Source organism: Eriocheir sinensis, chromosome 1 (genome assembly GCF_024679095.1).
Source record: "Eriocheir sinensis breed Jianghai 21 chromosome 1, ASM2467909v1, whole genome shotgun sequence".
Taxonomy (NCBI): Eukaryota; Metazoa; Arthropoda; class Malacostraca; order Decapoda; family Varunidae; genus Eriocheir; species Eriocheir sinensis.
The window spans coordinates 43,195,314-43,208,290 of NC_066509.1; the positions used below are offsets into that span (position 1 = coordinate 43,195,314).

General features: G+C 41.3%; 16 non-coding genes across 16 annotated transcripts; all 16 read left to right on the forward strand.

Annotated features, from left to right (window-relative positions):
• The first annotated feature begins 241 nt into the window (after positions 1-241).
• On the forward strand, positions 242-360 carry LOC126997101 (5S ribosomal RNA). The gene has a single exon (XR_007751905.1). It is a non-coding gene; the product is annotated as a 5S ribosomal RNA (ribosomal RNA).
• A 611-nt stretch (positions 361-971) lies between these two features.
• LOC126997107 (5S ribosomal RNA) lies at positions 972-1,090 on the forward strand. Its single transcript, XR_007751906.1, has one exon. It is a non-coding gene; the product is annotated as a 5S ribosomal RNA (ribosomal RNA).
• A 612-nt stretch (positions 1,091-1,702) lies between these two features.
• Positions 1,703-1,821, forward strand: LOC126997339 (5S ribosomal RNA). Its single transcript, XR_007752043.1, has one exon. It is a non-coding gene; the product is annotated as a 5S ribosomal RNA (ribosomal RNA).
• A 619-nt stretch (positions 1,822-2,440) lies between these two features.
• LOC126997115 (5S ribosomal RNA) lies at positions 2,441-2,559 on the forward strand. Its single transcript, XR_007751907.1, has one exon. It is a non-coding gene; the product is annotated as a 5S ribosomal RNA (ribosomal RNA).
• A 617-nt stretch (positions 2,560-3,176) lies between these two features.
• LOC126997121 (5S ribosomal RNA) lies at positions 3,177-3,295 on the forward strand. The gene has a single exon (XR_007751908.1). It is a non-coding gene; the product is annotated as a 5S ribosomal RNA (ribosomal RNA).
• A 614-nt stretch (positions 3,296-3,909) lies between these two features.
• Positions 3,910-4,028, forward strand: LOC126997127 (5S ribosomal RNA). The gene has a single exon (XR_007751909.1). It is a non-coding gene; the product is annotated as a 5S ribosomal RNA (ribosomal RNA).
• A 621-nt stretch (positions 4,029-4,649) lies between these two features.
• Positions 4,650-4,768, forward strand: LOC126997140 (5S ribosomal RNA). Its single transcript, XR_007751911.1, has one exon. It is a non-coding gene; the product is annotated as a 5S ribosomal RNA (ribosomal RNA).
• Positions 4,769-5,382: 614 nt separating this feature from the next.
• Positions 5,383-5,501, forward strand: LOC126997148 (5S ribosomal RNA). The gene has a single exon (XR_007751912.1). It is a non-coding gene; the product is annotated as a 5S ribosomal RNA (ribosomal RNA).
• A 606-nt stretch (positions 5,502-6,107) lies between these two features.
• On the forward strand, positions 6,108-6,226 carry LOC126997365 (5S ribosomal RNA). The gene has a single exon (XR_007752059.1). It is a non-coding gene; the product is annotated as a 5S ribosomal RNA (ribosomal RNA).
• Positions 6,227-6,840: 614 nt separating this feature from the next.
• Positions 6,841-6,959, forward strand: LOC126997156 (5S ribosomal RNA). The gene has a single exon (XR_007751913.1). It is a non-coding gene; the product is annotated as a 5S ribosomal RNA (ribosomal RNA).
• Positions 6,960-7,573: 614 nt separating this feature from the next.
• On the forward strand, positions 7,574-7,692 carry LOC126997164 (5S ribosomal RNA). The gene has a single exon (XR_007751920.1). It is a non-coding gene; the product is annotated as a 5S ribosomal RNA (ribosomal RNA).
• Positions 7,693-8,308: 616 nt separating this feature from the next.
• On the forward strand, positions 8,309-8,427 carry LOC126997172 (5S ribosomal RNA). The gene has a single exon (XR_007751926.1). It is a non-coding gene; the product is annotated as a 5S ribosomal RNA (ribosomal RNA).
• A 611-nt stretch (positions 8,428-9,038) lies between these two features.
• On the forward strand, positions 9,039-9,157 carry LOC126997180 (5S ribosomal RNA). Its single transcript, XR_007751930.1, has one exon. It is a non-coding gene; the product is annotated as a 5S ribosomal RNA (ribosomal RNA).
• A 615-nt stretch (positions 9,158-9,772) lies between these two features.
• LOC126997185 (5S ribosomal RNA) lies at positions 9,773-9,891 on the forward strand. Its single transcript, XR_007751938.1, has one exon. It is a non-coding gene; the product is annotated as a 5S ribosomal RNA (ribosomal RNA).
• A 618-nt stretch (positions 9,892-10,509) lies between these two features.
• On the forward strand, positions 10,510-10,628 carry LOC126997193 (5S ribosomal RNA). Its single transcript, XR_007751942.1, has one exon. It is a non-coding gene; the product is annotated as a 5S ribosomal RNA (ribosomal RNA).
• A 615-nt stretch (positions 10,629-11,243) lies between these two features.
• Positions 11,244-11,362, forward strand: LOC126997200 (5S ribosomal RNA). The gene has a single exon (XR_007751949.1). It is a non-coding gene; the product is annotated as a 5S ribosomal RNA (ribosomal RNA).
• The last annotated feature ends 1,615 nt before the right edge of the window (positions 11,363-12,977 follow it).

Here is a 12,977-nt window from a genome sequence, read left to right on the forward strand (position 1 = left end):
TTTACTTCACTGGGGTCCCAGCGCTGGCATGTGTTTAGCCGTGTTACCTGGCTCAAACATAAGGAGCAACTTAACAAAGCTTCACTACTTCACCCGGTCCAAGCGCTGGCGTTTACCTGTGTCACCTGGCTCAAACATCAGGACCAACTTAACAAACCTTCACTACTTCGCCCGGTCCAAGCGCTGGCATGTGATTACCTGTGTTACCTGCCTCAAAGATGAAAGCCAGTTCACCTTTCTTGTCAACGGCCACACCACGTTGAAAACACCGCTTCTCGTCCGATCAGCGAAGTTAAGCGACGTTGGGTCTGGATAGTACTTGGATGGGTGACCGCCTGGGAACACCAGATGCTGTTGGCATCCCTCTTTTTATATAATTTCTCTTAACTTTTCACTTTGCGGTCCTGATGACTCTTTTCATATATCTTTCGGCCTTCCGTTATGTATTATATATATTTTTCTTAAGTTTAGAACCCCTCTTCTTTTCTTTTCATTTAGCTTTTATCCTTTCTTTTGCATTCCTCTTTTCTTTTCATCTAGGTCTTAGCCTTTCGCCTTGCATCCCTGTTTTCGTTTTATTTACCTTTTGACCTTTCGTTTTGCACCATTTCTTTTCCTTAAGCACTTCGTTTTCCGTCCCTTTTTATTTTTTCATTCAGCTCAGCCTTTCGTTTAGAAAATTTTGACGCTGGTTACGTAACTTTATTTATTTATTCATTCATTTATTTATTTTACTTCACTGGGGTCCCAGCGCTGGCATGTGTTTAGCCGTGTTACCTGGCTCAAACATAAGGAGCAACTTAACAAAGCTTCACTACTTCACCCGGTCCAAGCGCTGGCGTTTACCTGTGTCACCTGGCTCAAACATCAGGACCAACTTAACAAACCTTCACTACTTCGCCCGGTCCAAGCGCTGGCATGTGATTACCTGTGTTACCTGCCTCAAAGATGAAAGCCAGTTCACCTTTCTTGTCAACGGCCACACCACGTTGAAAACACCGCTTCTCGTCCGATCAGCGAAGTTAAGCGACGTTGGGTCTGGATAGTACTTGGATGGGTGACCGCCTGGGAACACCAGATGCTGTTGGCATCCCTCTTTTTATTTAATTTCTCTTAACTTTTCACCTTGCGGTCCTGGTGACTCTTTTCTTTTCATATAGCTTTCGGCCTTCCGTTATGTTTTATATTTTTTTCTTTCTTTTGCACCCTCTTCTTTTCTTTTCATTTAGCTTTTATCCTTTCTTTTGCATTCCTCTTTTCTTTTCATCTAGGTCTTAGCCTTTCGCCTTGCATCCCTGTTTTCGTTTTATTTACCTTTTGACCTTTCGTTTTGCACCATTTCTTTTCCTTAAGCACTTCGTTTTCCGTCCCTTTTTAATTTTTTTCATTCAGCTCAGCCTTTCGTTTAGAAAATTTTGACGGTGGTTACGTAACTTTATTTATTTATTCATTCATTTATTTATTTTTACTTCACTGGGGTCCCAGCGCTGGCATGTGTTTAGCCGTTACCTGGCTCAAACATAGGAGCAACTTAACAAAGCTTCACTACTTCACCCGGTCCAAGCGCTGGCGTTTACCTGTGTCACCTGGCTCAAACATCAGGACCAACTTAACAAACCTTCACTACTTCGCCCGGTCCAAGCGCTGGCATGTGATTACCTGTGTTACCTGCCTCAAAGATGAAAGCCAGTTCACCTTTCTTGTCAACGGCCACACCACGTTGAAAACACCGCTTCTCGTCCGATCAGCGAAGTTAAGCGACGTTGGGTCTAGATAGTACTTGGATGGGTGACCGCCTGGGAACACCAGATGCTGTTGGCATCCCTCTTTTTATTTAATTTCTCTTAACTTTTCACCTTGCGGTCCTGGTGACTCTTTTCTTTTCATATAGCTTTCGGCCTTCCGTTATGTTTTATATTTTTTTTCTTTCTTTTTGCACCCCTCTTCTTTTCTTTTCATTTAGCTTTTATCCTTTCTTTTGCATTCCTCTTTTCTTTTCATCTAGGTCTTAGCCTTTCGCCTTGCATCCCTGTTTTCGTTTTATTTACCTTTTGACCTTTCGTTTTGCACCATTTCTTTTCCTTAAGCACTTCGTTTTCCGTCCCTTTTTTTATTTTTTTCATTCAGCTCAGCCTTTCGTTTAGAAAATTTTGACGCTGGTTACGTAACTTTATTTATTTATTCATTCATTTATTTATTTTTACTTCACTGGGGTCCCAGCGCTGGCATGTGTTTAGCCGTGTTACCTGGCTCAAACATAAGGAGCAACTTAACAAAGCTTCACTACTTCACCCGGTCCAAGCGCTGGCGTTTACCTGTGTCACCTGGCTCAAACATCAGGACCAACTTAACAAACCTTCACTACTTCGCCCGGTCCAAGCGCTGGCATGTGATTACCTGTGTTACCTGCGTCAAAGATGAAAGCCAGTTCACCTTTCTTGTCAACGGCCACACCACGTTGAAAACACCGCTTCTCGTCCGATCAGCGAAGTTAAGCGACGTTGGGTCTGGATAGTACTTGGATGGGTGACCGCCTGGGAACACCAGATGCTGTTGGCATCCCCTTTTTATTTAATTTCTCTTAACTTTTCACCTTGCGGTCCTGATGACTCTTTTCTTTTCATATAGCTTTCGGCCTTCCGTTATGTTTTATATTTTTTTTCTTTCTTTTTGCACCCCTCTTCTTTTCTTTTCATTTAGCTTTTATCCTTTCTTTTGCATTCCTCTTTTGTTTTCATCTAGGTCTTAGCCTTTCGCCTTGCATCCCTGTTTTCGTTTTATTTACCTTTTGACCTTTCGTTTTGCACCATTTCTTTTCCTTAAGCACTTCGTTTTCCGTCCCTTTTTTATTTTTTTCATTCAGCTCAGCCTTTCGTTTAGAAAATTTTGACGCTGGTTACGTAACTTTATTTATTTATTCATTCATTTATTTATTTTTACTTCACTGGGGTCCCAGCGCTGGCATGTGTTTAGCCGTGTTACCTGGCTCAAACATAAGGAGCAACTTAACAAAGCTTCACTACTTCACCCGGTCCAAGCGCTGGCGTTTACCTGTGTCACCTGGCTCAAACATCAGGACCAACTTAACAAACCTTCACTACTTCGCCCGGTCCAAGCGCTGGCATGTGATTACCTGTGTTACCTGCCTCAAAGATGAAAGCCAGTTCACCTTTCTTGTCAACGGCCACACCACGTTGAAAACACCGCTTCTCGTCCGATCAGCGAAGTTAAGCGACGTTGGGTCTGGATAGTACTTGGATGGGTGACCGCCTGGGAACACCAGATGCTGTTGGCATCCCTCTTTTTATTTAATTTCTCTTAACTTTTCACCTTGCGGTCCTGATGACTCTTTTCTTTTCATATAGCTTTCGGCCTTCCGTTATGTTTTATATTTTTTTTCTTTGTGCACCCCTCTTCTTTTCTTTTCATTTAGCTTTTATCCTTTCTTTTGCATTCCTCTTTTCTTTTCATCTAGGTGTTAGCCTTTCGCCTTGCATCCCTGTTTTCGTTTTATTTACCTTTTGACCTTTCGTTTTGCACCATTTCTTTTCCTTAAGCACTTCGTTTTCCGTCCCTTTTTTATATTTTTAATTCAGCTCAGCCTTTCGTTTAGAAAATTTTGACGCTGGTTACGTAACTTTATTTATTTATTCATTCATTTATTTATTTTTACTTCACTGGGGTCCCAGCGCTGGCATGTGTTTAGCCGTGTTACCTGGCTCAAACATAAGGAGCAACTTAACAAAGCTTCACTACTTCACCCGGTCCAAGCGCTGGCGTTTACCTGTGTCACCTGGCTCAAACATCAGGACCAACTTAACAAACCTTCACTACTTCGCCCGGTCCAAGCGCTGGCATGTGATTACCTGTGTTACCTGCCTCAAAGATGAAAGCCAGTTCACCTTTCTTGTCAACGGCCACACCACGTTGAAAACACCGCTTCTCGTCCGATCAGCGAAGTTAAGCGACGTTGGGTCTGGATAGTACTTGGATGGGTGACCGCCTGGGAACACCAGATGCTGTTGGCATCACTCTTTCTATTTAATTTCTCTTCTCTTTTCACCTTGCGGTCCTGGTGACTCTTTTCTTTTCATATAGCTTTCGGCCTTCCGTTATGTTTTATATTTTTTTTCTTTCTTTTTGCACCCCTCTTCTTTTCTTTTCATTTAGCTTTTATCCTTTCTTTTGCATTCCTCTTTTGTTTTCATCTAGGTCTTAGCCTTTCGCCTTGCATCCCTGTTTTCGTTTTATTTACCTTTTGACCTTTCGTTTTGCACCATTTCTTTTCCTTAAGCACTTCGTTTTCCGTCCTTTTTTTTTTTTTAATTTAGCTCAGCCTTTCGTTTTGAAAAAAAATGACGCTGGTTACGTAACTTTATTTATTTATTCATTCCTTTATTTCTTTATTTTTACTTCACCGGGGTCCCAGCGCTGGCATGTGTTTACCTGTGTTACCTGGCTCAAACATAAGGACCAACTTAACAAACCTTCACTACTTCACCCGGTCCAAGCGCTGGCGTTTACCTGTGTCACCTGGCTCAAACATCAGGACCAACTTAACAAACCTTCACTACTTCGCCCGGTCCAAGCGCTGACATGTGATTACCTGTGTTACCTGCCTCAAAGATGAAAGCCAGTTCACCTTTCTTGTCAACGGCCACACCACGTTGAAAACACCGCTTCTCGTCCGATCAGCGAAGTTAAGCGACGTTGGGTCTGGATAGTACTTGGATGGGTGACCGCCTGGGAACACCAGATGCTGTTGGCATCCCTCTTTTTATTTAATTTCTCTTAACTTTTCACCTTGCGCTCCTGGTGACTCTTTTCTTTTCATATAGCTTTCGGCCTTCCGTTATGTTTTATATTTTTTCTTTCTTTTGCACCCTCTTCTTTTCTTTTCATTTAGCTTTTATCCTTTCTTTTGCATTCCTCTTTTCTTTTCATCTAGGTCTTAGCCTTTCGCCTTGCATCCCTGTTTTCGTTTTATTTACCTTTTGACCTTTCGTTTTGCACCATTTCTTTTCCTTAAGCACTTCGTTTTCCGTCCCTTTTATTTATTTTTGTCATTCAGCTCAGCCTTTCGTTTAGAAAATTTTGACGCTGGTTACGTAACTTTATTTATTTATTCATTCATTTATTTATTTTTACTTCACTGGGGTCCCAGCGCTGGCATGTGTTTAGCCGTGTTACCTGGCTCAAACATAAGGAGCAACAACAAAGCTTCACTACTTCACCCGGTCCAAGCGCTGGCGTTTACCTGTGTCACCTGGCTCAAACATCAGGACCAACTTAACAAACCTTCACTACTTCGCCCGGTCCAAGCGCTGGCATGTGATTACCTGTGTTACCTGCCTCAAAGATGAAAGCCAGTTCACCTTTCTTGTCAACGGCCACACCACGTTGAAAACACCGCTTCTCGTCCGATCAGCGAAGTTAAGCGACGTTGGGTCTGGATAGTACTTGGATGGGTGACCGCCTGGGAACACCAGATGCTGTTGGCATCTCTTTTATTTAATTTCTCTTAACTTTTCACCTTGCGGTCCTGGTGACTCTTTTCTTTTCATATAGCTTTCGGCCTTCCGTTATGTTTTATATTTTTTCTTTCTTTTGCACCTCTTATTTTCTTTTCATTTAGCTTTTATCCTTTCTTTTGCATTCCTCTTTTGTTTTCATCTAGGTCTTAGCCTTTCGCCTTGCATCCCTGTTTTCGTTTTATTTACCTTTTGACCTTTCGTTTTGCACCATTTCTTTTCCTTAAGCACTTCGTTTTCCGTCCCTTTTTATTTTTTCATTCAGCTCAGCCTTTCGTTTAGAAAATTTTGACGCTGGTTACGTAACTTTATTTATTTATTCATTCATTTATTTATTTTTACTTCACTGGGGTCCCAGCGCTGGCATGTGTTTAGCCGTGTTACCTGGCTCAAACATAAGGAGCAACTTAACAAAGCTTCACTACTTCACCCGGTCCAAGCGCTGGCGTTTACCTGTGTCACCTGGCTCAAACATCAGGACCAACAACAAACCTTCACTACTTCGCCCGGTCCAAGCGCTGGCATGTGATTACCTGTGTTACCTGCCTCAAAGATGAAAGCCAGTTCACCTTTCTTGTCAACGGCCACACCACGTTGAAAACACCGCTTCTCGTCCGATCAGCGAAGTTAAGCGACGTTGGGTCTGGATAGTACTTGGATGGGTGACCGCCTGGGAACACCAGATGGTGTTGGCATCCCTCTTTTTATTTAATTTCTCTTAACTTTTCACCTTGCGGTCCTGATGACTTTTTTCTTTTCATATAGCTTTCGGCCTTCCGTTATGTTTTATATTTTTTTTCTTTCTTTTTGCACCCCTCTTCTTTTCTTTTCATTTAGCTTTTATCCTTTCTTTTGCATTCCTCTTTTCTTTTCATCTAGGTGTTAGCCTTTCGCCTTGCATCCCTGTTTTCGTTTTATTTACCTTTTGACCTTTCGTTTTGCACCATTTCTTTTCCTTAAGCACTTCGTTTTCCGTCCCTTTTTTATTTTTTTCATTCAGCTCAGCCTTTCGTTTAGAAAATTTTGACGCTGGTTACGTAACTTTATTTATTCATTCATTTATTTATTTTTACTTCACTGGGGTCCCAGCGCTGGCATGTGTTTAGCCGTGTTACCTGGCTCAAACATAAGGAGCAACTTAACAAAGCTTCACTACTTCACCCGGTCCAAGCGCTGGCGTTTACCTGTGTCACCTGGCTCAAACATCAGGACCAACTTAACAAACCTTCACTACTTCGCCCGGTCCAAGCGCTGGCATGTGATTACCTGTGTTACCTGCCTCAAAGATGAAAGCCAGTTCACCTTTCTTGTCAACGGCCACACCACGTTGAAAACACCGCTTCTCGTCCGATCAGCGAAGTTAAGCGACGTTGGGTCTGGATAGTACTTGGATGGGTGACCGCCTGGGAACACCAGATGCTGTTGGCATCCCTCCTTTTATTTAATTTCTCTTAACTTTTCACCTTGCGTTCCTGGTGACTCTTTTCTTTTCATATAGCTTTCGGCCTTCCGTTATGTTTTATATTTTTTTTCTTTCTTTTTGCACCCCTCTTCTTTTCTTTTCATTTAGCTTTTATCCTTTCTTTTGCATTCCTCTTTTCTTTTCATCTAGGTCTTAGCCTTTCGCCTTGCATCCCTGTTTTCGTTTTATTTACCTTTTGACCTTTCGTTTTGCACCATTTCTTTTCCTTAAGCACTTCGTTTTCCGTCCCTTTTTATTTTTTCATTCAGCTCAGCCTTTCGTTTTGAAAATTTTGACGCTGGTTACGTAACTTTATTTATTTATTCATTCATTTATTTATTTTTACTTCACTGGGGTCCCAGCTGGCATGTGTTTAGCCGTGTTACCTGGCTCAAACATAAGGAGCAACTTAACAAAGCTTCACTACTTCACCCGGTCCAAGCGCTGGCGTTTACCTGTGTCACCTGGCTCAAACATCAGGACCAACTTAACAAACCTTCACTACTTCGCCCGGTCCAAGCGCTGGCATGTGATTACCTGTGTTACCTGCCTCAAAGATGAAAGCCAGTTCACCTTTCTTGTCAACGGCCACACCACGTTGAAAACACCGCTTCTCGTCCGATCAGCGAAGTTAAGCGACGTTGGGTCTGGATAGTACTTGGATGGGTGACCGCCTGGGAACACCAGATGCTGTTGGCATCCCTCTTTTTATTTAATTTCTCTTAACTTTTCACCTTGCGGTCCTGATGACTCTTTTCTTTTCATATAGCTTTCGGCCTTCCGTTATGTTTTATATTTTTTTTCTTTCTTTTTGCACCCCTCTTCTTTTCTTTTCATTTAGCTTTTATCCTTTCTTTTGCATTCCTCTTTTCTTTTCATCTAGGTCTTAGCCTTTCGCCTTGCATCCCTGTTTTCGTTTTATTTACCTTTTGACCTTTCGTTTTGCACCATTTCTTTTCCTTAAGCACTTCGTTTTCCGTCCCTTTTTTATTTTTTTCATTCAGCTCAGCCTTTCGTTTAGAAAATTTTGACGCTGGTTACGTAACTTTATTTATTTATTCATTCATTTATTTATTTTTACTTCACTGGGGTCCCAGCGCTGGCATGTGTTTAGCCGTGTTACCTGGCTCAAACATAAGGAGCAACTTAACAAAGCTTCACTACTTCACCCGGTCCAAGCGCTGGCGTTTACCTGTGTCACCTGGCTCAAACATCAGGACCAACAACAAACCTTCACTACTTCGCCCGGTCCAAGCGCTGGCATGTGATTACCTGTGTTACCTGCCTCAAAGATGAAAGCCAGTTCACCTTTCTTGTCAACGGCCACACCACGTTGAAAACACCGCTTCTCGTCCGATCAGCGAAGTTAAGCGACGTTGGGTCTGGATAGTACTTGGATGGGTGACCGCCTGGGAACACCAGATGCTGTTGGCATCTCTTTTATTTAATTTCTCTTAACTTTTCACCTTGCGGTCCTGATGACTTTTTCTTTTCATATAGCTTTCGGCCTTCCGTTATGTTTTATATTTTTTCTTTCTTTTTGCACCCCTCTTCTTTTCTTTTCATTTAGCTTTTATCCTTTCTTTTGCATTCCTCTTTTCTTTTCATCTAGGTCTTAGCCTTTCGCCTTGCATCCCTGTTTTCGTTTTATTTACCTTTTGACCTTTCGTTTTGCACCATTTCTTTTCCTTAAGCACTTCGTTTTCCGTCCCTTTTTTTTCTTTTCTTTAAGCTCAGCCTTTCGTTTAGAAAATTTTGACGCTGGTTACGTAACTTTATTTATTTATTCATTCATTTATTTATTTTTACTTCACTGGGGTCCCAGCGCTGGCATGTGTTTAGCCGTGTTACCTGGCTCAAACATAAGGAGCAACTTAACAAAGCTTCACTACTTCACCCGGTCCAAGCGCTGGCGTTTACCTGTGTCACCTGGCTCAAACATCAGGACCAACTTAACAAACCTTCACTACTTCGCCCGGTCCAAGCGCTGGCATGTGATTACCTGTGTTACCTGCCTCAAAGATGAAAGCCAGTTCACCTTTCTTGTCAACGGCCACACCACGTTGAAAACACCGCTTCTCGTCCGATCAGCGAAGTTAAGCGACGTTGGGTCTGGATAGTACTTGGATGGGTGACCGCCTGGGAACACCAGATGCTGTTGGCATCCCTCTTTTTATTTAATTTCTTAACTTTTCACCTTGCGGTCCTGATGACTCTTTTCTTTTCATATAGCTTTCGGCCTTCCGTTATGTTTTATATTTTTTTTCTTTCTTTTTGCACCCCTCTTCTTTTCTTTTCATTTAGCTTTTATCCTTTCTTTTGCATTCCTCTTTTCTTTTCATCTAGGTCTTAGCCTTTCGCCTTGCATCCCTGTTTTCGTTTTATTTACCTTTTGACCTTTCGTTTTGCACCATTTTTTTCCTTAAGCACTTCGTTTTCCGTCCCTTTTTTATTTTTTTCATTCAGCTCAGCCTTTCGTTTAGAAAATTTTGACGCTGGTTACGTAACTTTATTTATTTATTCATTCATTTATTTATTTTTACTTCACTGGGGTCCCAGCGCTGGCATGTGTTTAGCCGTGTTACCTGGCTCAAACATAAGGAGCAACTTAACAAAGCTTCACTACTTCACCCGGTCCAAGCGCTGGCGTTTACCTGTGTCACCTGGCTCAAACATCAGGACCAACTTAACAAACCTTCACTACTTCGCCCGGTCCAAGCGCTGGCATGTGATTACCTGTGTTACCTGCCTCAAAGATGAAAGCCAGTTCACCTTTCTTGTCAACGGCCACACCACGTTGAAAACACCGCTTCTCGTCCGATCAGCGAAGTTAAGCGACGTTGGGTCTGGATAGTACTTGGATGGGTGACCGCCTGGGAACACCAGATGCTGTTGGCATCCCTCTTTTTATTTAATTTCTCTTAACTTTTCACCTTGCGGTCCTGATGACTCTTTTCTTTTCATATAGCTTTCGGCGTTCCGTTATGTTTTATATTTTTTTTCTTTCTTTTTGCACCCCTCTTCTTTTCTTTTCATTTAGCTTCTATCCTTTCTTTTGCATTCCTCTTTTGTTTTCATCTAGGTCTTAGCCTTTCGCCTTGCATCCCTGTTTTCGTTTTATTTACCTTTTGACCTTTCGTTTTGCACCATTTGTTTTCCTTAAGCACTTCGTTTTCCGTCCCTTTTTTATTTTTTTCATTCAGCTCAGCCTATCGTTTAGAAAATTTTGACGCTGGTTACGTAACTTTATTTATTTATTCATTCATTTATTTATTTTTACTTCACTGGGGTCCCAGCGCTGGCATGTGTTTAGCCGTGTTACCTGGCTCAAACATAAGGAGCAACCTAACAAAGCTTCACTACTTCACCCGGTCCAAGCGCTGGCGTTTACCTGTGTCACCTGGCTCAAACATCAGGACCAACTTAACAAACCTTCACTACTTCGCCCGGTCCAAGCGCTGGCATGTGATTACCTGTGTTACCTGCCTCAAAGATGAAAGCCAGTTCACCTCTCTTGTCAACGGCCACACCACGTTGAAAACACCGCTTCTCGTCCGATCAGCGAAGTTAAGCGACGTTGGGTCTGGATAGTACTTGGATGGGTGACCGCCTGGGAACACCAGATGCTGTTGGCATCCCCTTTTTATTTAATTTCTCTTAACTTTTCACCCTGCGGTCCTGGTGACTCTTTTCTTTTCATATAGCTTTCGGCCTTCCGTTATGTTTTATATTTTTTTCTTTCTTTTGCACCCCTCTTCTTTTCTTTTCATTTAGCTTTTATCCTTTCTTTTGCATTCCTCTTTTCTTTTCATCTAGGTCTTAGCCTTTCGCCTTGCATCCCTGTTTTCGTTTTATTTACCTTTTGACCTTTCGTTTTGCACCATTTCTTTTCCTTAAGCACTTCGTTTTCCGTCCCTTTTTTATATTTTTCATTCAGCTCAGCCTTTCGTTTAGAAAATTTTGACGCTGGTTACGTAACTTTATTTATTTATTCATTCATTTATTTATTTTTACTTCACTGGGGTCCCAGCGCTGGCATGTGTTTAGCCGTGTTACCTGGCTCAAACATAAGGAGCAACTTAACAAAGCTTCACTACTTCACCCGGTCCAAGCGCTGGCGTTTACCTGTGTCACCTGGCTCAAACATCAGGACCAACATAACAAACCTTCACTACTTCGCCCGGTCCAAGCGCTGGCATGTGATTACCTGTGTTACCTGCCTCAAAGATGAAAGCCAGTTCACCTTTCTTGTCAACGGCCACACCACGTTGAAAACACCGCTTCTCGTCCGATCAGCGAAGTTAAGCGACGTTGGGTCTGGATAGTACTTGGATGGGTGACCGCCTGGGAACACCAGATGCTGTTGGCATCCCTCTTTTTATTTAATTTCTCTTAACTTTTCACCTTGCGGTCCTGATGACTCTTTTCTTTTCATATAGCTTTCGGCCTTCCGTTATGTTTTATATTTTTTTTCTTTCTTTTTGCACCCCTCTCCTTTTCTTTTCCTTTAACTTTTAGCCTTTCTTTTGCATTCCTCTTTTCTTTTCATCTATATAGAGAGAGTGGAATGAACTTAAAATGGATATATTCTTCCGGTAAAAAATCGCTGGGAAGATGAAAATAGTGGAATGAGAACACCTTGCATATTTATTTCCTTTAAATATACAACACAAACAATAACACGAGGAGGTAGGAGAGTTGTTATTATGACACCATAAGTAAATTACTCCAACAAATTCTATATAGAAAGTTAAATTAGAAGGGATGAAGCATGTGAACACTACATATTACCAAAATAAGTACACCAGATAGAGAACGAGGATAGAATAAGGCGAAGTGGTACAGCTGTATATATAATTGAACCAGTATTTTCTGTCTCAGAGTAAAAAAAAAAAAGAAACTTTCAGCCGAAGAAGAAAATGTGCAGTGAAATCAGCATAAGAATAGTTCCGCTGAAAAAAAGTACAACAGACAAAAATATATCAAGGTAGAAAAAGTGTAGTTTTGATTATGTAATTAGATTCACCCTATAAAAAAGAAGTAAAAAAAAGGCATAAAATTGAAATAGAAAAGATGTTAAAAGGATACAATAGAAAAAAAGTGAAAAAAGACAACAATGGAAAAAATGCAGAGGCCAATTAAGAAAAAGGAAGCAACTCTAACAAAAAACCGCCGGAAAAATAAATTAAACAGACAATTCAAACAACAACAACAAAAAAAAAATAGTAGTGGCTCAAATTACAATAAAATACCTTTAATCCGTTTTTTTCCTCATTCGAGTGTTTGGAGAACTGCTGCATTATATTTCATTACGCCAACAAGGTCTCACCCCCCGGCACCATGGGGTAGGGGGGGGGAGTCGAGCCTTCTGAAGTGTGGATTTTTTTTTACTCAATTTGGAGTGTAATTTTCAGCTTTTCAGATTTTTTTTTATGATGCTTGTTTATATTATCATTATTCCTCCTTTCATTCTTTTGTTCACTAACTTTTTCTTCTCCTCTTCCTCCTCTTCTTCCTCCCTTCTCCTCCTCTCTCTGTTTGTTGTAGGGAGGAGAAAAAAAAGAGAGAAAGAAGGGGGAGGGAGGTGGAGGGGGGCGTAGGCTGAAAAGACTTTAGTATTCTTTTTTCAATAACATTTTCCCTCCAGTAACCCCCAAAGGAAGGGAAAGGCAATATTTGAGGGATGGAAAAACATTCGCGACTCTCTGAAACTCTTACGATTACTTTGTGAATCTGTTAATGTACTACCATTGTCTTTTTCCCCTAGGGTGGCAGATTGATAGTTTGGAAATAAACTATTGATGATTTCGGTGTTAATAATAAATGAGGTTAGTGGACAAGGGATGGTTACTTTTGTTTGAATAGTGAAAAGTGTTTGTTTTTTGTAGTTACCGATGGGTGACGTGTAGATAATAGTGTTTGAAATGGTAACGAGAATATGTAGATGTTAATAATGATAGTGTTAGAATGTAAGAATGGTAGTA